Genomic DNA, 1,911 nt, shown 5'->3' with positions numbered 1-1,911 from the left:
TGTGTGTGTGTGTGTGTGTGTGTGTGTGTGTGTGTGTGTGTGTGTGTGTGTGCATACATACGGCGTATGAAAAGCACTTGAGCCACAAAAGCCTCGTACATATATATATATATATGTATGTATGTATATATATATATACACACACACACACACACACACATATATATATATATATATATTTGTTTCAGTTATTCGACAAGCAGTCTTAATAAAAATTTTATTGCAAGTTTTATTGTCACTACACCCCCATTCTGAGGTAACCCACGCCCGACCAAATATTGCAACACCCCATTTTCAGAAACGCTACTTTAGAGTCACAATGCCCTCCACCTAAAATTACTTCTCTGTATATATTCTCCTCCCACTAAACAACAGGCATATGTTCTAACTGAATTTGAATAACATTAATCTCACCAAGCTAACCATTATTCTCAGTGTAGAAGGAACCAAAGATATCATAAATATTGACCCCACCCCCAACAAAACTTACATTCTACGAATGAATGAGGGAGCTTCTACACGACCGTTAAACCGGCTGGAAATGGCAGTCAAATTTCTCCTCAAAGCACACCCTTAACCTTTTATCATTTAAACTAGCCATATCTTGCCCAAATATTTTACCTCTTGTATGTTCAAAGCATCAAAATCTGGCCTCTTACATCTATCCTACAATGTCATTCTAAAAATATACGACATCATTGCAATCTCAATGTTACAAGATAATGCTTGATTAATTCAAAACAATGCGAATTAATAAGAATTAATTTTGATAGAGTAATACGAATGCTAAAAGATTAAATAAATGATAGACAGGACAATCTAGTTACTGATATATGGAAAAGGAGAATCTTCACAACTAGAACATTTGTGATCAATTGTATGCTCGTGAATGGTCTACTTAGTATTAAACACCAATAGCTTATAAAACTGATGAAAAAAGCTGCCGTAAATGATGTTTGCATTGTCAACGTATAGAATAATTGCTGCTGTTATTTTTTTGTGTAAAGCTGACAGAACCGCTGCCATGCCGGACAAGTTGATTAGCATCATTTTGTCCGTCTTCGTGCTCTTGTTTATTTACGTTGTAGCAATCAAAACTGTTACTTTTGGTTAGTACCAGGTCAGCTCTGACCGAGTAGACTTATGATCAAAAGTTATGACGTAAGTCATAGCCATGAACTTCATTATAAAATATATAATGCTTTTAAGATGATGTAATGTTGGTATTAAGGGAATCTGTGTAGCTTTCCTAGCAGCTAGTGTGATTGCATAGAGGCTTCATGGTTGTCTCAAATGTTACTAGCTTGTTTTTGTTGTCCCCAGCTCATTCCTAATCGAGCAGAACTATGATCAAAAGTCGTTCACACTTGACAATCTCGTCTTCTATTTAGATAGAAAGGCACATGGCTCAGTGATTAGAGCGTCGGGCTCACATCATGAGGTCGTGAGTTCGATTCCCGTACCGGACTGTGTGCTGTGTTCTTGAGCAAGACACTTTATTTTATGTTACTCCAGTTCATTCAGCTGTAGAAATGAGTTGCGACGTCTCTGGTGCCAAGCTGTATCAACCTTTGCCTTTCCCTTGGATAACATCAGTGGTGTGGTGTGGAGAGGAGAGGCTGGTATGCATGGGTGACTGCTGGTCTTCCATAAAATAACCTTGCCCGGATTTGTGCCTCGGAGGGCAACTTTCTAGGTCATTCATGATCGAAGGGGTTCTTTAGCCTTTATCCGGATCTATTTCAAAACGGGGGCACCAGTTTTCATTTATGTTTTATGTAGTGTTTTTGGTACCGAAAGACTTTCAAACTTCATATACTTATCTATTTTGTGTTATAGAACAGAAAAAAAAATTTTTGTATTCGAATTTATTTCATGTAAACAATTGTCTTATTTCGATAATTTCTACTA

Source organism: Octopus bimaculoides, chromosome 2 (assembly GCF_001194135.2).
Source record: "Octopus bimaculoides isolate UCB-OBI-ISO-001 chromosome 2, ASM119413v2, whole genome shotgun sequence".
In the NCBI taxonomy this organism is placed as follows: domain Eukaryota; kingdom Metazoa; phylum Mollusca; class Cephalopoda; order Octopoda; family Octopodidae; genus Octopus; species Octopus bimaculoides.
The sequence above is the reverse complement of the archived record's forward strand: the minus strand, read 5'-3'. Positions refer to the sequence as shown.